This window comes from Pinus tabuliformis, chromosome 5_2 (assembly GCF_031772625.1).
Source record: "Pinus tabuliformis cultivar Carrire ecotype Pingquan chromosome 5_2, CPIR1, whole genome shotgun sequence".
Lineage (NCBI taxonomy): Eukaryota > Viridiplantae > Streptophyta > Pinopsida > Pinales > Pinaceae > Pinus > Pinus tabuliformis.
This window is the reverse complement of record NC_142306.1, coordinates 716,830,156-716,852,234: the sequence shown is the minus strand read 5'-3', so window position 1 is coordinate 716,852,234 and position 22,079 is coordinate 716,830,156.

Genomic DNA, 22,079 nt, shown 5'->3' with positions numbered 1-22,079 from the left:
ACTGATAGGACGATTAAAATTCCAGGTATTTTTTAGTTTGTAACTTTGTTTCAAATTTCATTGTCTCTTCAAATTCCATTTTTTTCTTATGTTTATTTAAAATTTTATTTGTAATTTTGTTGTAGATACATGGTTGAGAATGTATGGTGGCAGGGTACCCCTTCTGCAAAAGCTTTCAATTCGCATCCTCAACCAAAATGTAGCTCCTCAGGATGTGAGCGCAACTGGAGTGTATTTGAAAAAATACACAACAAGAAGCGCAATAGGTTAACACTTAAACATTTAAAATATTGCAAATTTCCAAATAAATTTTTGAATTCATTAAACAATATTTTTTTTATAATTATTAATTATTATTTCATGATCTCTATATAGGTTGGAGTCCTAGCGACTTAATGACATGGTCTACGTCTACTACAATCTTTGATTGTGGGTGAGGCAACTTGAGAGGACACCTGATGTGGAGGCCATCTCATTGGATGGGATTGACACCACTGCTGCATGGAGGGTTAAGGCTGAGAGGCCTCTCATGGAGTCTACTGATGATTGGTTAGTGCAAGATATAGTGGAGGGGGAGGAGGAGGAGCAGGAGGAGGAGGAGGAGGAACAGGAGGAGGAGGTGACACCACCTGCCCGGGCTACCCCTACCACCAGTAGAGGACATGGTCTACCTCCTATAGCTCCTACTTCTAGTTCTTCAGCTTCTAGAGCACAACAGACTCCACTACCAACTCCACCAGCACCAACATCTACATCTAGAGGGAAAGGGAAAGTTGTGGCATTTTTTCGCAAGAGGGCAGAGGAAATCAATAGTATTAGACTTTAGTTATTTTGTTCATTTTATTGTATATGACATTATGACTCATGAGATATATTATTATATTTTTTGTTGATATTTTGAGGCTGAGTTAGGACTCAGGAGCCAGGACTTACTATTCAGGACAGGATTCACTGTTATGTGTGATTTTAGCACTAGAAATGATATTAAACATCTTATATATTAGTTATTTTATCACATTTATGTGTCAATGTATTTATTTTATGTTGTAGATGGTTTAGATATTAAAAAATTTGAAAAAAAATGAATATTTTTGTACCAAACGATTTTTTCCCGATTATTTCCTATTTTTTCCCGATAATTACAATTTTTTCCGAGTGGCCATGACCAGGAATTGACACTAGCCTAATCAAATTTCATTTTGTTTTAATAAAGTGGCCATGACTAGTGATGTGATTCTACTTGGGTGAAGCTCAGGATACCGCAGTAGGGAAAATTTTAAGAACCCCCCCTAGATTTACATGTATAATAAATGGGTGAATCTCCATGGTATATAGGAAAAATGGAAGGCAATTTTATCAATAATATGATATGTATATATAATTTTTTGGCAAATCTCTCACCGGGCATGGCGAATATTTTACTCAATTATAAAATCTTGTTTTTATTGAATACACAAATGAAATCATTGCATTTCTTTAAAATATCTTTTGAAATTAAAATAACCGAAATTACATATCGATAACCTAGTGGGTGTAGGATAAAATTCAACCGTGCCATTCACAGAAAGCATGAAAAAAATCTAATTCTATATATAAAACCAAGAAAAATTCAAATTCATCACTTCTAGGGACCTCGTAACCACCCTGCCAATACACAAGTATGTTCCTGTTTGCAATTAGAAAAATTACCCAAATTACAATCTGTTTACTCCACTTCTAGGGACCTCGTAACCACCCTGCCAATACACAAGTATGTTCCCGTTTGCAATTAGAAAAATTACCCAAATTACAATTTGTTTACTCCAGCATATGTTGGAAAGTTATAGAAGGATGACTAGTGCAATCAATCCATTCCTTTTAGCCTTGGATTTGTTTCAGTTTAAAACAGAAGTATACAAATATACTTGTCCAATGTCTATGCTTTAACCATTCACCTTAAGATGTTTTTACAATATAATTTCCTAAGTCTATTTAATATCTTCATTATCATAAAAACCAACCTATATCCATCTTAACTCCACATCTACCACTCTTAGGGGGATGAAATCTATTTATCCCTCTGAGCACTTGGTAGACCCAGAATTAAGATGGATCTAAGATATAATTTCCCCTTTAAATAGTCTATGCTCACATGAATACCATGGGTCAATACCATGGGTTATCATAAACCCGGAGCTTAAAAATTACTATTAGTAATTTATAAAAATTAATAAAATTAATAGTTGATTTTTATTTTATTTTTATTTTAACCAAGCTAAAATGTTTAACATACATTATATTACAACATCCATTTTTACTCTTGATCGGATCAAACATTTTTTCACTCTATGCTAGTTTGCATATCATGATATTTGATACCTCTCGGGGATTAGTAGATCCAGAGTAAATATGGATCTATGCTGGTTTAATTCCCCCATTTAAATAGGCTACATTCCAAGTGAATACCATGGGTCAATACCATGTGCCATTTTGGTGAATACCATGGGTCAATACCATGTGCCATTTTGGTGAATACCATGGGTCAATACCATGTGCCATTTTTATTTTTATTAATATTAATATTAGGGTTAATAATGTTTTTTTGCATGGTATTAATAACAATCTAGTCCATGGTATTTGTCCCATAGTATAAATATAAGGTGACTTATGGAGTAGATATAAAAAAATGTTTTATTTGTTTACCATATCTCTCGTTTATTTATATTTTTATTAATTTACCATACCATTCATAAATACAAGGTGACTTATGGAGTAAATATAAAAAAATATTTTATTTGTTTACCATACCTCTCACTTATTTATATTTTTATTAATTTACCATACCTCTTTTACAAATATGGTATTTGGCCCATAGGATTCACTTAAATAAAACCTCTTTCTTGAGCCTTCATAAATAGAACGAGGGTTATGGACTAAATAAAAAAAGAGGTTTTATTTATTTACCATGCGTCTAGTTTATTTATATTTTTATTTATTTACCATACCTTTTGAGTAAGTATAAAAAGACGTTTTATTTATTTACCATACCTCCACTTTACTTATATTTTTATTTGTTTACACCCTTGCATGTATATAAGGTGACTTATGGAGTAAATATAAAAGATGCTTTATTTATTTACCATACCTGTCATTTATTTATATTTTTATTAATTTACCATACCTCTTTTATAAATATGATATTTGGGCCTTTGGCCCATAGGATTCACTTAAATAAAACCTATTCTTGAAAATGGGCGAATGGATTCACTTAAATAAAACTTATTCTTGAAAATGGGCGAATGGAAGGTTGTAACTCCTAATTTCAAGGGCTAAATTTATCTTTTTTACCCTCTCCCTTAAAATAAGGTGGGCTATTTGAGTTGATTTGTAAAAATGTACTATGATACAAAATATTCGCCCACTAAAAATTTAAAACCCCTTAATTTCGCCAAAGGGCGAACATTCGCCCCTAAAATCACCCCTAATTTTTTCATCTTTCACTCCTTGCATTGCTTTCCAAGGTGTGATAGTCATATCTTCTGGAAGTTGCTTCAATTGAGGACCTGATTTACTGTTGCCACATATCAATGGCTTAGACTTTTTGACCTTTTGGTTTTTAATGCCAACGTTTTCCCACATGCTAAAAATGTCATCAATCAACTTCCAAACATCTACAGTTCTAAATTCCAATTGGAAATGTTATCAACACCTCTGAATATATCACTAGGAACGTTGTGTTTTCCACCTTTTGAATTGGGTTTCTCTTCAACTTGATAACCTATTTCCATACAACATTCCCTTCGGAAATCTGCAGTAACATTTATCCTATCCCCACCACATTTTTTTTGAAATTCACTATGAATAAATCTAACCCTTTGGATGAAAGTCATAGACATCCTATATTCATTATCTGAATTATGATCCCATGCCACTAACTTTGCTTCTGTATCTGATAAACCAGCATAAATGATACATTTCATTGTTTCAAAACATCGGTTATTGAGATATTCCTCCATCAATTGTCTTTGAGCTTCTATAGAATGATTCCCCCCAAGCACATAATAATTGTATTCAAAACATTTTGACTTATCAAATGCTTCTTTGTTGGGAACTTGAACTGGATCAACAAGAAGCACATAATTAACCACATGAGCATATGGATTGTACCTCATCAATATCTTCAAGTTGTGAACATGTAGATGGTGTAGTTTTCTGACTTGATATTGACATTGTCCTTCACTTGCCTTATAGGTTTGTCTGACATTAAGCTGAAATGTACAACTACCATCAATTAAGTTTTTCATTGTCAAATTCTGTCGAATGGCATTTTGTTTTGTTTTGATAATACCATCCTTTAAATCAGCTTCTGGTATAATGATTTCTCTGCTTTCTTTTGAAGTTTCACTAGGTTCTTGACTGCTGGTAAAGATTACTTCAAAATATTCAACTTTACTTTTCTTCGTCATAACATTCTCAACATATTTATTCTTGGGCATTGTTACTTTTAGTCTTTTACAGCTCTTTTCAGTTCCAATGTCATCTTCAGTAACGACAACATATGCTTCACTGTCAGTTTCAACTTCATTGCCCTCAAAAGTAACTTGTCTACCCTTGCTAGATTTATCCACTAAAGGCCTTTTTTCTGATCCTTTGGATGTAGTTTTGTAGCATCATCAATTACTACATTCTGCTTGTTTTCCATATCTTCTTCTGACACTGAGTAAAAACTGCTGACAACTTTCATGATATCATGCTCTATGAAATGAATGCCTCCCAACCTAATTGAAGAACTTTCAACAAAATTCTGCCAAACAAAATATCATATGTCAATAAAAACAAAATTAAAAAAATATAGCGAGACACTTTCAAGAAAGCAAAATACAAATATAAATAACAATACTTACGATGTTTTGTTTCATCTCATTTACGATTTGTTTACACAACTTTGTAGATACCTCTCTCGTGTCATACAATGAATATGTTAGTCAATATTTAATCCTTTCATGTGACTTGGGAGCTTTTGTAAGTATGTAAACAATTTCAGTGTCCGGTACCGAACACATATCTATGACTCTTCCCATCAGCTCAAAAATTCCATTTTCATTTGGTATATCAATATATAGATATATATTCACATTTTGGCTTTCTCTTTCTTTCACATACCAGATTCTTGATGGGAATTTCACCTCTTTTGAATTCTTCCAGTCTGAAATCATCTTCTTATTATTTGAGGTACTTGAAAGATTTGTAGCCATGAGCCCAGGTGGAGTTTGTTCACCAATGTTTTCTGAAGATGCACCTTTAAGAGTCTTTGGTCTAGACATATTCACATAAATCTTCTTTGATGCCATTTTCCTGAAAAATAGAAACACATAAATCAATAAATAACGAAATATATTAACTTAAATCCACAATGAAATATATCATAAATTTTTAATTTGTATAATCAGATAATTGAAATTAAAAAAAATTAACACTAAGAAATGGCAGAAGCCCACCGACACCACCCCGTCCATCTGCGGAGTGGCGGGCGATTTCCCCACCCCCTACCCCCCACAGCCCCCCTTTCCCCTCTTCCCCCCCCAACCGACCCACGCTACACCAGCCACCCCACCCCACAATCAGACGGCCACCCAACCTCACCCTTACCCCCCCTTTCACCCCTCCCTCCTACCCCCACGCCACCCCACCCCCCAACAATTTCCCCCCCACGCCCCCTGCACCCCCCTTCCCCACTACCCACCGCCCCCCAACCCTCACACCACTCCACTCCCTTCCCCTCCACCCCCAACCTCCTATAGCCTACCCCCACATCCCCCCAACCGAGCCACCCCACCCCGCAATCGGATGACCAGCCCAGCCCACCCTTACCCCCCTTCTACCCATTCCCCCTACCCTCCTCTCCCCCCCCCCAACCGAGCCACCCCTCGTTGCAATCGGACGACCACCCCATCCCACCCTTACCCCGCTTCCCCCAACCCCACCTCCCCTAGTCCGCTAACCCCCTCCCCCGGCCCTCCTTCCTATCCCCCTACCCCTACCCCCTCCCTTGACCCTCCCTCCTACCCCCCTAACCCTCCCTCCCACCACCCTCTCCCCCGGCACTCCTTACCACCCCCCTCTCCCCCTCTCCCTTGACCCTCCCTCCTACCTCCCTTCCCTACCTCGCACCTCACCCTTCCCTTCCCCCCCAACCCCCTACCCCTTGGCACCACCCCCCCCACCCCCCCTACCTGGCCCCCCTACCCAGCTCCCCCCACTCCACCCCCCTACCCACCTACCCGGTCCCCACCCGCAGCCCCTACTGGCCCCGCTACCCCCCACAGCCCACCCACTCCACCCGCCCTACCCGGCCTCCCGTCCCCACCCCATTACCCCCTTTCCCTACCCGGGCACCCTCCCTACCCCTCTACCCGGTCCCACCACCGCACCCCCTCACCCCCTCACCCCCCTACACGGCATCCACCCCCAACCTACCCCTAGCCGGCGCCCGTGCCCACCCTCACCCTACCCGGTGCACACCCCCACCCTCACCCTACACCCCTACCCAGTTCCCCCTTCCCTTCCCCCTACCCAGCTTGCACCCACCCCCCCTTCTCCCTACCCCCTACCCAGCCCCCTCCCTTCCCCCTCTCGCACCCTTCCCCCTCCCACCTCGACCCTCACCTGCACCCCCCCCCGCTTCCCCCTCCCCCCTCGGCCCGCCCGCCCTACCCCCTACCCTGCCCCTAGGCGGCCTCCCGTCCTGCCTCGGCCCCCCCTACCCGGCCCCACCTCCCTTCCCCAACCCCCCTCATCCCCCCCCACCCCCCCCCCCCACTTGCCCCCTACCGAGCTCTTACTTGCCCCCCTACCTTCCCCCGCCCCCTACCCGTCCCCCCTCCCTTACCCCTACTCGCTTCCCTACCCGGCCCCTACATGCCCTCCCTCCCTTCCCCCTACCCAACCCCCCTCCCCCACCCGGCCCTCACCCATCCCCCCTCCCTTCCCCCTACCCCACCCGCCCTCTGCCCCTGCCTCCCGCCCTTTGCCCCATTGGACGACCACCCCAGGCGAGCCGCCGGGGTGGCGCGGGGTGTGGCGTCGTGCAGCGCCCACCCCGCGCCACCTCGCCGGCCCATCCAGGGTGGCAGTCTGATTCTGGGGATCGTACTGCCACCCCGGGCGGGCTGGCGGGCCGCCGGGGTGGTGCGGTGTAGGCAGCGCACAACGCCACACCCTGCGCCACCCCGGCGGCTCGCTAGCACGCCAGGGGTGGCTGTCCACTGGGGCAGAGAGTGGGAGGTGGGGGGTGGGTGGGGGAGGGGGGAGTGGGGAGCGTGAGAGGAGGGGGGGCAGCTGGGGGAGGAGGGAGGGAGGGATGGGGGAGTGGGAATTGAGGGGGGCAGGTAGGGGAGGGGTGAGGGGGAGAGGGGGGGGGGTGGTGGTGGAAGGGGGAGGGGGAAGGTAGGTGGGCGGAGGCAGGGTAGGAGGGCCAAGGGGGGAGGGGGCCAGGTATGGGGGTCGGGTGGGGAAAGGGGTACGGGGGTGGGGAAGGGCGGGGATAAGGGGGGTCAGGTAGGGGGTTGGATGGGGAAGGGGGTAGGGGGCCGGGTAGAGGGGGTAAGGGGGTCCGGGTAGGGGGGTAGTGGGATGGGGTGGCAGGGCCGAGGGGGGAGGGGGAAGGGAGGTGGGTTGGGATAGGGGTTGAGCGGAAAGAGGTGAGGGGGTCGGGGGTTAGGCGGGTGGAGTGGGATGGGGCTGAGGTGGCGAGGTGAGGGTGGGGTGGTCGAGGGGATAGGGTGGGTGAGTTTGGGTAGGGGGTCAGTAGGGTGTGCAGAGGGAGTGGGTGGCTGGCCAATTGCAGGATGGCGGTGACCCGGGGCCACCATGCTCACGACGGAAATATTGGTTAATCTGGTTGACAAAAAAATTTAAGTTTTTAGAAAAAGAATCTACTTCGTTAAACTAATTTAATATGAGAATTTTCAAGGAAAAAAATTCAACTGACCTTTTGATCCAGGTGGATATTGGTGGCCACCTGCCAAGTCCACCTGGACCCCCACCATTGTCTTTCTCAGCATTTTCAGTTTCCTTAATTGTAGCACAAATTACTATCTTTAGCATTTTTTCGGGTCCTGAACTTCCGGAGCCGTTTTGAGGCCCTAAACGACGTTTTTTGGGAATCTGGGGGCAACATGGGTCCATGGACCGATGTTGCCCTCCCCAAAGTGGTAGTTCTCGGATAGATCTTTCTAACGAGCTATTGTACGCGTCAAACGGAGATCGTATGCCAAAGTTACGACCCCGGGAAATTGATGTACCAATTTACCCAAACGGGGCCCACAATTTGGCGTTTCATCTTCTAGGGTTAGGTTTCGGGATGTGAAGGGTTTTCCATTGTTTCTCAACAATAAATAGGCCTTCGAGCCTCATTGTAATACAATTTTTAGAACAGTTCAGAGGCATGTAGCCATCACATCTCTTCTCAGAGATAAGCTACCATCGCCCTAACTAGTTTATTGCCATTTCTGTTTGTAAGTATATTTCAGTATTTTCCATTAATGAAATGAAGTATTATTTCCGCTGCATCTTTGTGTATATGGTTATCTCTGTAATTTGTTGCGTTCCTGTTTAAATCCGGATCAGTGGTATCAGAGCGGTCTGCTTTTTCTCTGTTTTTCTTTGCATGTCCCCAACAAGGTCGGGATATAAGGAGTTAGGGCTTGAACTGGTTGAACCTTTGCAAGACCAGCCTCGCAAATCCCGACGGCCTCCCATGGCGGACGAGAAGAAAGACGAGGGGGCAGGAGATCCCATCAAAATCTTGCTCGAAGAAGCGCTCGAGCGACAACGGAACGCGATGATGGACAGCTTTGCGCAGATCCTTCAGCGGCTACCCAGAAGCGGCGCATCGGCTTCCAGCAGCTCCTCTGGAAACGCCACACCCTTTAAGGTACAAGTTAATTTTGAAATCCCCATATTCGAGGGTCAGATAGACGCCGATGCCGTAGATAAATGGTTAAATCTGCTAGAGGGTTATTTTTCTGTTCATGAATTTTCGAGTCGGGAAAAGATTGTTTTTGCTCTTCTCAAAGCAGCCCCCCACGTCAAGGACTGGTGGGAAACCTACTGCGAGCAGAAGGATGAAAGTACTGGCTCACTATTTTCAGCCGCACCCACCTGGGATTCGTTCCGGGATGCCATCAAGGAGCAGTACTACCCTGTCGGAAGCTATGAGGATGAATACATAAAGTGGACCACGCTGCGGCAGGGAAGGGACCAAGACGTGCCGGAGTTCACCAATCTTTTCCATACCCTTCGCACAAAGTTGGGTATCAAGGATTCAGAGCAACATTTGATACTCAAATACCGTGGCTGCCTGCACAAGTACATCCAGGAAGAAATACAGTTCCTAAACATCCCCTCGCTCGGCGCAGCATACCGGTATGCCGTCAAGGTCGAGCAGAAGTTTAAACAAAAGAAGCGAGACTTTGGATCTGCGAATCCAAAGCAGGGGAAAGGTGCCCCTAAACCACAGAACAAAGGACAAAGCCAAGGCGGGACAGCCCAAGACAACCAGCCGAAGCTGCAAGCAAAGAGCAACGCCGCGAAGCCGAGAAAGGACACTGGAAAATGGTGCGAGTTCCATAAGAGCTCCACTCACAACACAAGTGAGTGTCGGGCCAAGCAGTCACTGGTGGCTGAGCTAAAGGTTTCAGAATCAGATGCATGTTCCGACTCTGAGTCAGAACCCGATAAGGGGTATGAAAAAGGGAAGCAGATCATTGATGCGGATCCCAGCGCCACTGTTGCTACCGCAAAGATCCAGAAAAATGAACCCGAAGATCCAGAGGAGGAGGAGCGTCTCTTCCACTCCCAGATGTGGGTAAAGGGCTCCCCGATACAGTTCATTGTTGATAGCGGGAGTCAAAAGAACCTCATTTCGGCAGAGGTCGTGAAGCGGTTGGGCTTACCGACCACAGCACATCCACAACCATACACCATTGGGTGGCTTCACCAAGGGCGAGATCTTCGCGTGAGCCAGCAGTGTCGCCTTCCATACAACATCAAGCCCTTCACGGATGAGGTATTGTGTGACATTGCTCCCCTTGAAGTTTGTGATGTATTACTAGGACAACCATACTTGTGGAAGCGACATGCTGTGTATGAATCAAGGCCCCGTGCTGTTATTATTACATTGGGAAATAAGTTGTTCAGGATACCAGAGGTAGCACCACCTGCCGCCATCTCTTTGATTACTGCAAAACAATGCAGTAAGATCATTTCCAAAACCAGGAAATTTGTTTTCCTGATGATACGCCCTCAAGGGAAGAAGAAGACAGTGGCCGCGGCCTCCAAACGGGGTCCCTCTGCACGGCAGCTACAGATGGACAAGATTGTGGAGGAGTACGAAGACATCTTCACCTCCCCGGCAGGGGTTCCTCTGCACTGTCAAGTCAAGCACTCCATCGATCTGACCCCAGGTGCGCCGCTACCCAATGGACCAATTTATCGGCGCTCCGTTCTGGAGAACAATGAAATCAAGAGGCAGATTCAGGAGCTCCTACAGAAAGGTCACATCCGTCCGAGTTCTTCGCCCTGTGGGAGCCCGATAGTGTTGGTACAGAAGAAGGATGGGACGTGGAGACTCTGTATTGACTATCGGGCGCTGAACAAGATCACTGTCCGTAATAGGTACCCGATCCCGCGGATTGATGACCTCCTAGACCAACTAAAGGGGGCGAAATATTTCAGCAAGATCGATCTGAAGTCAGGATATCACCAGGTACCAATTGAACCCTCAGATGTGTGGAAGACTGCCTTCAAATCCAAGGAGGGCCTCTTCGAATGGTTGGTCATGCCTTTCGGATTGACGAATGCTCCTGCAACCTTTATGAGGCTAATGGATGACATCTTGCGGCCATTCACCAACTCCTTTGTAGTAGTATACTTGGATGACATTCTGATCTTCAGCCAGAGTTGGGAAGAGCACCTCCACCACATCCGACAGGTTCTCCAAACACTGCGGCAACACAAGCTATGTGCCAATTTGGAGAAATGCACTTTTGGCATGACCGAGGTTCAGTATCTGGGATACATCATTGATGAACAGGGGGTGCATGTCGATCCAGCCAAGGTCCAAGTCATTCGGGATTGGCCCTCTCCAACCACTCTAACAGAGCTCCGCAGCTTTCTAGGTCTTGCCAACTTCTACCGCAGGTTTGTGTTGGGATTTTCTCATATTTCTTGGCCCTTGAGTCAAGTCACCAAGGGCGGGGCGAAAGCAAAATTCTTTTGGTCTGAATCTCAACAGAAGGCATTCAGGGAGTTGAAGGATCGCCTCTGCACGGCACCAGTGCTCGCGTTACCAGATTTACAACAACCATTTGAGGTCGAGACAGATGCCTCTGACTATGCTATTGGGGCAGTCCTTACTCAACATGGACATCCAGTGGCATATCACAGTGAAACACTTTCAGACACAGTCCGGAAGTACCCCACTTATGATAAAGAGATGTATTCCATTGTACAGGCCTGCCGACAATGGAAGCATTACATTTTGGGGAAGGAAACGGTCATCCACACAGACCACCGACCTCTGCAGTTCATACAGACCCAAGGGAAATTGCAGAATGATCGCCATCAGAAGTGGTCTACATACCTGCAACAGTTTCACTTGAATATCAAGTATAAAAAGGGCAGCACCAATAATGTTGCAGATTGCCTCAGTCGACCACCGATCATGGCGCTAACCACCGTGCTCAACTCTTGTGGGCACGAGACTTCTGATTGGCCACTTCTCTACAAAAGCGACCCAGAATTCGGCCACACATACCAGACACTCTTGGAGGGTCGGCAGGTTGCAGATTTTCACCTCCAGGATGCCCTATTATGCCACCTCGGTCACCTCTGTGTTCCTTCAAGCGAGCGTGCCAAGATGATTTGGGAAGCACACTACAGTCGGGCTGCTGGGCATTTCGGGGTCGAGAAAACAGTGGCAGTACTGCAAAACTATTTCTATTGGCCGAATCTTCGACAGGATGTTGGGAAGTACATCCGATCATGTACTGCCTGTGCCATTGCCAAACCGACCATTAAGAAGCAAGGCCTCTATACCCCGTTGCCTACCCCTAGTCGACCTTGGGAATCCATCTCCATGGATTACATGTCAGGCCTTCCTTCCACTAAGCATGGAAATGACTGTGTTTTTGTGGTCGTCGACAGGTTCTCAAAGATGGCCATTATGATGGCCTGCAAGAAGAATATCACAGCAGAAGCCACTGCTAAACTCTTCTTTGAACGAGTGTGGGTGCACTTTGGGATCCCACAGTCTATCATCTCAGATCGGGACAGTCGGTTTCTCAACACCTTTTGGTCCAGTCTCTGGTCAATGCTGGACACCAAACTCACGAAGTCCACAGCCTTCCATCCTCAAACTGATGGCCAGACAGAGGTTGTCAATAGGATGATTGTGCACATTCTGCGCATGTATAACTCAAAGCATCCACGCACATGGGACGAGAGCCTCCCCTACGTTCAGCACAGCTACAACCGAGCTCTTCACAGCTCCACTGGCCATAGCCCTTTTCAGGTGGGTTTGGGATTCCAGCCACTATGCCCCATTGATGTGGCCATGCCACTTGCAGCTACTCACATGAATTCAGCTCATGTCCAGTCCGAAACAGATAAGGCCACCAGCTTCATTGAGCGCATCCAACATATTCGCCAGCAGGTCCATGACATTCTTGAGAAATCAAATGCCAAGTACAAGCAGCGACATGATCAACATCGGGTGCCACACAAGTTTCAGGTGGGCGACAAAGTTTGGTTGCATTTGCAAAAGGAACGCCTTACTGGAGCCTATCGGAAATTGAGACCACTCCGATATGGTCCTTACACCATTACTAAGGCTATGGGAGACAATGCATTTGAGCTCAGCATTCCCCCATTCCTTGGCCTGCACCCAGTATTTAATGTGGACCGCCTTCGGCCATACTTTCCACCATTGCTAGACACATCCGACATTGCAGAACAGCTCAAACCCACAGAATTAAATCCAGATTGCATGGAACAAGCTGCAACTGATCGGATCATGGACACACAGATCAAGAACACTCGCCAACAGAATATCCAACTGTATCGAGTTGTCAAAGCGGGCCAACTCCTTCAGCAGGGCAAGTGGCTCACCAGGGAACAAGTTCAGCAGAAGTTTCCTCATCTCATGGAGGAGCTCAACGCAATGGGGACCATTGCTTCCTAAGGGGGGAGGAATGATCCAGGTGGATATTGGTGGCCACCTGCCAAGTCCACCTGGACCCCCACCATTGTCTTTCTCAGCATTTTCAGTTTCCTTAATTGTAGCACAAACTACTATTTTTAGCAGTTTTTCGGGTCCTGAACTTCCGGAGCCATTTTGAGGCCATAAACGACGTTTTTTGGGAATCTGGGGGCAACATGGGTCCATGGATCGATGTTTCCCTTCCCAAAGTGGTAGTTCTCGGATAGATCTTTCTAACGAGCTATCGTACGCGTCAAACGGAGATCGTATGCCAAAGTTACGACCCCGGGAAATTGATGTACCAATTTACCCAAACGGGGCCCACAATTTGGCGTTTCATCTTCTAGGGTTAGGTTTCGGGATGTGAAGGGTTTTCCATTGTTTCTCAACAATAAATAGGCCTTCGAGCCTCATTGTAATACAGTGTTTAGAACAGTTCAGAGGCATGTAGCCATCACATCTCTTCTCAGAGATAAGCTACCATCGCCCTAACTAGTTTGTTGCCATTTCTGTTTGTAAGCATATTTCAGTATTTTCCATTAATGAAATGAAGTATTATTTCCGCTGCATCTTTGTGTATATGGTTATCTCTGTAATTTGTTGCGTTCCTGTTTAAATCCGCATCACCTTTCAATTGCGAGAATTCTTCGTTGAATATGTTGTTGATACTAATGTAGCTGCTCCACATATTCGCTCCAAGTCTTTCAACGAACCTTAGAAAACCTTGATGTAATGTGAGTAATAGTGATAATGGAGTATATAGGTGAAATTACAGAGATTTTTTACCGTACGGTGAATGCGGGATTAATCAGTTTTAATAAATTTTAACATGTTAATTTTTTATGGCGATGAAGGAAATATGATAAAGCGAATATTATGAAATTGTTTTACAGCGAGGTAAATGTGGGTTTAATTTGTTTCAGAATGTATTATAAAAATTAAAAAAAACATTCAATTGTTTAGTAAACATTATATACTTTTACTATCAAAATAATTTATGTAGAAGTTGTAATTTACAATTTTAACTTTAATGATTTCTTTCATAAAAAAATTTAGTTTACATTTTTCATTAAATTGTAGAATAAAATAATGAAGATAAATAAATCTCACAGACTTTTAGGAGGGAGATATTTTCGCGAAATTTTTGGAGGGAAATATTTTCGTGAAATTTTTTGTGGGGGAAATTTTTGGAGGGAAAATTTCATTCTCTAAGCTATATAATATCTTTAGGAAACTCTCCATTTGTATCATTCAACATCTTCTATTTGAAAGGGATGGATTGTTCTGATAGTGAAGTTTTGATTTATACAACATCAACATCTTCATCGCGTAACAACTCTATTCATATGGATGAATATAGCAGGAATTCTTCCATTATGAATAGAAAGTCAATTCTTCCACTTAGTCCTGATCCTAAGGACTATGAGAGCAGCATTGATGAAAGAGGATATGGAGAATTTCAAATAAATAAAGAGTCACAGATTCCACTTAGTCTGAATTTGAAGGACTATGAAAGCAGTAGTGATGATGAGCTTGATGACAAATTTCAAAAGAATGGAGTCTCACGGTGTCCACTTAGTCCTAATTCTAAGGACTATGAAAGTAGCAGTGATGAAGAGCATGATGGTGAAGTTCAAAAGAATGGAGTGTCACGGTGTCCACTTAGTCCTAATTCTAAGGACTATGAGAGCAATAGTGTTGAAGAGCATGATGACGAATTTCAAAAGAATGGATTGTCACGGTGTCCACTTAGTCCTAATTCTAAGGACTATGAGAGCAGCAATGATGAAGAGCGCGATAACAAATTTGAAAAGAATGGAGTGTTAAAGTGTCCACTTAGTCCTAATTCTAAGTACTATGATAGCAGCAGTGATGAAGTGCATGATGAGGAATTTCAAAAGTATGAAGTGTCACGGTGTCCAGTTAGTCCTAATTATAAGGACTATGAGAGAAGCTTTGATGAAGAGTTGGATGATGAATTTCAAAAGTATGGAGTGCCACGGTGTCCAGTTAGTCCTAATTCTAAGGACTATGAGAGCAGCTTTGATGAAGAGCGGGATGATGAATTTCAAAAGTATGGAGTGCCATGGTGTCCAGTTAGTCCTAATTCTAAGGACTATGACAACAACAGTGATGAAGAGCAGGATGATGAATTTCAAAAGAATGGAGTGTCACAGTGTCCACTTAGTCCTAATTCTAAGGACTATGAGAGCAACAGTGATGAAGAGCGTGATGATGAATTTCAAAAGAATGGAGTGTCACAATGTCCTCTTAGTCCTAATTCTAAGGACTATGAGAGTAGCAGTGATGAAGGACAGGATGATACACTTAGTCCTAATTCTAATGAGTATAAAGGTAGCAGTGATGAAGGACAGGATGATGCACTCAGTCCTAATTCTTTGGACTGTAAGAGAAGCATTGAAAATGCACATGAGGAAGAATATCCAATAAACATCGAGTCAAATTTTCCATTGAGTCCGAATTCTAAGGACTATGACAGTAGAACTGAAGAAGGGGAAGATGAAGAAAATCCTCCAAGTCAGTATTTGAAAAGCACAATTGATCATAGTGTGGATAACATTCCTCTTAATGATGATGAAAATCCTTATACAAATGATTATCCAATGATGGAGACGTTGCCAAGCAATATTGTATCGAGGAGTACGAGTGGACCTTTTCGTATCAATGCAATATGTTCTAGTTATACAAGGGGTAGAGCAGAATATCTAATGAGAAGAAGTTCTATCAACGCACTCATTTCAAGTGAATGTTGCCAAAAAGATTGCTTGAAACATATGGATTTCAAATTTTCATTAGAGAGCAGGAAGAGATATTTGTCAATGAATAAAAGCATGCAAAATTCATATTTAGTTGGGTGCATGCAATCTACATTGTCAGGTTATGATTATCATATTAGGACTTTATTTATCTGTAGAAAAGCTTTCAAAATGTTTCATTCGATTGGGAATTTTCGTCTCTCAAGAATTCAAGAAAATTTGGAAAAGGATCCCACATTTTATTCTGAAGTACGTCATAAAAGATAGTTTGGGCCATTATCAAATATTGCAATGTCATGGATGAAAATTTTCTTTTCAAAGCATGGAGAGTGTATGCCAAATAGAGAGACAATACATATTCCAGATAATTTTTCCAGACGATAAATCTACAACTTATACAAAGAATATGCAGAAGGTGTTGAGGGACACGGCCAGTTTATTACATATCAATATTTTGTGAAGGTATGGAAGAAAGAATTCAACAATGTCCATATTCCTAAGAAGACAAGGATGGGGATTTGCAGTACATGTGCTTCTCTTAAATAAAAAAGGGACAAATCTGAAGGGTCAGAAAGAGGTAGGCATTCATAGCTTTAACTTTTAAAATTTTATATTCATCAAGTATGAAAACATATTTCTTAATGGCTTTCTTTTATGCTGTGTAGATTCAATTGTCAAAGAACTTCAAGAGCATCATTAACAATAAACAAATGAAAGGAAAAAGTTGTACAAGCATCGAAAGAAGTGTTATAACAATCTGAATAAATATTTGGGTTTGATAATTGATGGTATGGACTGGAAGAAAACACTTTTACCAAATTTTGTTCCCACACCAAAAAATTTACAGGAGGAAAATTTTATTCAGTATCACTTGATCGGTTGTATGGTCTTCAATGGGAAAATGGTGCCAAAGGTGTACTTCACATCTCCAAATATTCATAATGATGAAAATCTGACCATAACCATAATTCATGGTGTGCTTTCTCATTGGTCTGGTAATCTTCCTGAAGTTTTGTATCTACAATTGGACAACACTTGCCGTGAAAACAAAAATCAGGTTGTTTTTGGATATCTAAACATGCTTGTTGAATTGACGATTTTTCAGAAGGTAAAGGTTGGTTTCATTCTTGTTGGGCACACTCATGACCATATTGATCAAATGTTCAATCGTTTTTCAGTCACATTGAGGAGGAAGGAAGTTGGGAGCTTGCCATCATTAATTGAATGTATTAAGAAATCATACATGCCAGAGCCTACTTTTGATATGTTGGAAGAAACTTTTGACATGCAAATGTTTATTATGGGATCATATGGTGAGGGGAAATGCATTGAACAACTTAATGACAGTAGCTTCCAATATCAATTTCGTATCAAAAAAATTGATGCGAAAACACTAACATGGGGCAAGAAGTATTCAACTACTGCAGAATGGGCATCGTCATCAGGTTTGCAATTTTCGAAGTTTATTCCAGATCATCCAATATTTGCATCAAAATTATTGTTATTACAATCAGTTGGTGAAGTTCATAATGCACACAAACAAAATAGAGATATAAATTATTCTAATTGCCTAGAAGAAATTAAAAAATGTATTAGATATACATATGAGTACTTTGACATTGCTGATTTAGTTTGGTGGGAGTCATTTTTCAATAATCAAAGTGATATCATTTCAACAACAACAAATGAAGATATACCTTTGAAAAATCCATTTATTTGGCCACAAAATGTGTCGAATGCACATGAGGAAATAAACATTGTTGAACAACAACAATCTCAAGGTATTATTAATTCTTCATAGGTAGAGGAAAGAGAGATGTATATTGGTTCCAAAAGATCTCGTGCACAATGTGAAGCCATGGAAGACCTTTACAGGGGTTCAGTACAAGATATTAAGGAGGGTTGCATGATCGCAGTGCTAGCAGATGGAGATCCCAATGGCTATCCATTCTGGGTTGCTAAAGTTATAAAGGTATTTACAGAAAATGAGGATGTTACAAGTGTTGAAGTACATTGGTATGCCACAAATACACATCCATTCAATGGTGTGTATAAGTCAGAGATGGTAGTTGACAAAAAAAATGGCAGAAAGAGGAAAAGAAAGGGCATGAATATAAATCATCGCCGCACAGACATATTGAAATTGGAGGATGTTGACATACTTGTTTATGACTTCAATTTAACAAAGAGAGGAACTCTTCGCTTCAAGATGATAGAGATTCTGAAAAGGTTGTTACCAGAAGGAACAATGTTGAGATGGGAGTCTGCTGAAACCAGTGGTAGATCTAGAAGAATTTTGAAACCTGAAATGATGGGCATGCATGTGGACTCAGATGGGGCACTAGTTGATGAAAGAGAAGAATATGGAACATCTTCGTCAGCATCTAGTCACTCATCTGAAGATGTGAATTCTGATGGTGTGCAAGAAAATATGAGTGATTTTGAATAATTGTTTAAGACAGTTTATCTAACTGATGTATGCATTGTACCTTGAAATAAAATTTTTGATTTCCATATGGTGTTAAATGAGAAGTTATGAGTCATTTTTATGTTGTTGGATCATTTTACTAGCATTTTTTTAAAATTTTGAAGATTGACCCTAAAAAAAAATCATTGTTCCAGTATAATCTATATTTTGCACGAAAATTTTGTTTTCACTGCCATTTTTAAAACATGTTCAAATTTGTCCCTAAAAAAAATAACCATCGTTCCAGTATACACACTTTTCGTTTTTAGCACTATTTTTGATGTTTTTTTGGCGTTTTTTGGCCAAAGTTCCCGTTTCAAAGTTTACATTGATTTTAAGTCTTGTTATTTTTCTTTATTTCTATAAACAAAGGCATAATCAACAATTAGGGGGATTTGCAATTAGGGGGATTGGAAACACACCTATAGGTTGGAAAGAGAAATACAAGATTTGCAAATATTTCTAGTAGTTTTTGAGGCATTTCTAAGGTGTTTTGGTTTACATTTCTAATGGTGAAATATTGACGGGGGAGGATTTTCCTACTACTTAGCTATTGAACAATGCATTCCCTCTTATCTTAGAGGTTTTTTTATCTAAACTTGCTTGGAATGAATGTGTTGGATTGTTAATAATATTTGGTTAAGTCTTATTTTTACTATAGTTGCACATAACATGCACACATAAAATTATTGTAGAGTGTCTGTCTACGAAACCATGTTTGATAATTTCTAGAAGGAAGTTGGAGGCAATTGACCATGACTCTCTTGAAATTCGAGGTAAAGGAAAGAGCTAAATTATCACATATTGGTGCCTTGGGGGAGGGTGGTGGTGGGGCAAGCTACTAGCTTGTGCCAAGAGTTGTGGAGAGATGAGGTTCACGGTTTCAATGATATACATTTGGAAACATATGAGGTACTTGTCAAAGAGAAAATAATATACATCATGATAAGATGTACTTATCCTCATCATAGACAGACACTCTCAAGGTCACAATAAAAACAATAGTGTAAGTAGAGGAGGAATCTGAAGGCATCTCTTCCTAGCCACCATTGACATAGAAGGAGGTAATATGCATCAGGGACGTTCTTTTTCAGGTTGATAAGACTATCAATAACGGTCTCTTGTTTTGGAGCTATTAATTTCTCTTCCATTAGAAAATAGGATCATTTTCACTGAGTTTTATAGATAGTGCTACTTCTCCTTTGATTAACACTTCCACAGATGTAAGAAACATATCTCACCTCCAAAAAATCTTCAAATTAAACTCATCTCATAGGGACACTAAGATTACAATTTTTACTTGTAATTTATCTTTTCTCCTTAGCACACATTCTACATGTGGTATTGCAATTTTGATAACATTATATTCCAATGAAATTATCACAAACATTTTGAAATTTCTTTGTACAGAAACTCCACCATTTACCATTTATGTGCAATTATGGATTTAACTCAAAGTTAAAATTCAAAACATATTGCAAGTTTCAATAAAAGCAACATCTTTGAGAATAAATTATAACAATACATTTTCTCTTTATTGTTGAGATCAATTTATTCTTACTTGTTCATAGTGCCATCCCACAAAAGTGAGGCAACATCAAAATTTGAGTGAAGTGATCCTAGCCAACAATTGAAACTTGATATAAGCCCAATGCTCCATGCAAGTATTAATACAGCTGATGGCTTCCTGTCTACTATCTTTCTCTCTGCAAATTAGATAAAATACCCAACAAAATTGCTAAAAATAAACAAGGACAAAACACCCATCAAAATTGCTAAAAATAAACTAGGAAAAAACACCCATCAAAATTGCTAATAAAACACCACTGAGGCAAACATGGTGCAGAAAACAACGATGAAAATGCACACAAGATTTAGTGATTATGTGTTTTACCATTTTTTCCAACATTAAATACATTTGGGATTCAAGAAAAAACAGAAATCAAATGCATTTGGAATTTTTAAATCACTAAAACTCCATCATCAATGTTTTAGCAATTTTATTTAGAGAAACTTCAATATAACTGCAAAGAGTTCATGGAAAATATAGAGAAAAATGTAAAGAAACTTCAATGTGACTGCAAAGAGTCAATGGATAATTTACATAAAAAATTGGGAATTTATATTGAGACAATGGACTAATATTGTTGAAGCTCACTTCTAAATTATGCTAACCAACCTACTAGGGAAAGAAATACATAGTGGAGGAGTTTAGCCAAGCATTGTATCCCTTACATTTCATTTGTGTAGGGATCAATTTACAAAATTATATCACTTAACTATATGTGATGTGTATCTCTTAAACTTAAACACACTAGTTGATTTAGAGGGGTTACATGTAATAATTACATGGCATAGTGAACTATTAAGGTAATTTCCAAAAGAAACAAATTGTTAAAATTAATTTTTAAACTCAGATGATTTGTGATCTATGATGTCCAATCAATCATATTAACCATATTTGATGGTCAATATGCATTTTACCAAGATCTTTTTTTCTCATTGCTGCCATTAATGGTGCTTTACTTGACACTTTTTGAGGTACTCAAAATCTCACTATTGAGAATTATAGCTCAGGCGTGAACTTCTGCATAGGTTCAATGTGACCTCTAGAGTTTTGGTATTTGGAATCGATTTTCAAGTAGTCCCACCTATGTTCAAATATTTGGAGGCGTCACCCATACGCCCGTAGTGTAGGAGGATACAAGCAATATGAATGCAAGTCCCATCACCAACTTTGAAATCTGGAGTTTTGGTGTTTGGAATCAATTTTCAAGTAGTGCCACCCGTGTTCAAATCCTTGAAGGTGTCACCCATACGCCTGTAGTGTAGGAGGATACAAGAAATATGAATGAAAGTCCCATCACCAACTTCAGCCTCTAAATTTTTGGTGTTTGGAATTGATTTGCAACTAGTCCCACCTGTGTTCAAATCTCTGGAGGTGTCACCCATACGGCCGTAGTGTAGGAGGATACAAGCAATATGAATGCAAGTCCCATCACCAACTTCAACCTCTGGATTTTGGAATCGATTTTCAAGCAGTCCCACCTGTGTTCAAATCTTTGGAGGCGTCACCCATATGCTCGGAGTGTAGGAGGATACAAGCAATATGAATGCAAGTCCCATCACCAACTCTAGCCTCTAGAGTTTTGGTGTTTGGAATCGATTTGCAAGTAGTCCCACTCATGTTCAAATCTCTAGAGGCATCACCCATACGCCCATAGTTTATGAGGATACAATAAATATCAATGCAAGTCCCATCACCAACTCTTGACTCTGGAGTTTTGGTGTTTGGAATCAATTTGCAAGTAGTCCCACTTGTGTTCAAATATAGGGAGGTGTCACCCATACGCTCGTAGTGTAGGAGGATACAAGCAATATGAATGCAAGTCCCATCACCAACTCCGGCCTCTAGAATTTTGGTGTTTGGAATCGATTTACAAGTAGTACCAACCATGTTCAAATCTCTGGATGCGTCACCCATATGCCTGTATTGTAGGAGGATACAAGAAATATGAATGCAAGTCCCATCACCAACTCTAGCCTATGGATTTTTGGTGTTTGGAATCGATTTACAAGCATTCCCACTCGTGTG